Here is a 352-nt window from a genome sequence, read left to right on the forward strand (position 1 = left end):
ACTGGACGTGGCGTTTGTGAGCATCATGAATTATTCACACGTCATCATTCTCGTTTTCAAATCTTGTTCCATTGAGGCAATTTTCTCTCCATAAAATCTAGTTAATGTTATTTTCTATTTTCTTATTGTGTTGTTCACCCAAAGTCTGAGTCCCGTACTGGGACTACCAGGGGCCCAGGGGCCCAGGGGCCCAGGGGCCTCAGGGATCAGGAAAATCTGTCTGGAGTCCCTCAGTATTTCATGCTCAAATGCCACAGAGCTCATTGAACAAAAGGACGATATCAAGATGCAAAAATACTACAGAGACACAAAATGACCACAAACAGATACCAAACAAAGGCAAAGAGACACA

At 43.5% G+C, this 352-nt stretch overlaps 1 protein-coding gene across 1 annotated transcript in view; it reads left to right on the plus strand.

Annotated features, from left to right (window-relative positions):
* The window catches only part of ptprr (protein tyrosine phosphatase receptor type R), a 34,432-nt gene that overhangs the window by 4,909 nt on the left and 29,171 nt on the right, over positions 1 to 352 (plus strand). The window lies entirely within an intron of this gene.

This window comes from Seriola lalandi, unplaced genomic scaffold, assembly GCF_002814215.2.
Source record: "Seriola lalandi dorsalis isolate HSWRI2012SDOR001 ecotype SW California unplaced genomic scaffold, Sedor1 jcf7180002054612, whole genome shotgun sequence".
Classification (NCBI taxonomy): domain Eukaryota; kingdom Metazoa; phylum Chordata; class Actinopteri; order Carangiformes; family Carangidae; genus Seriola; species Seriola lalandi.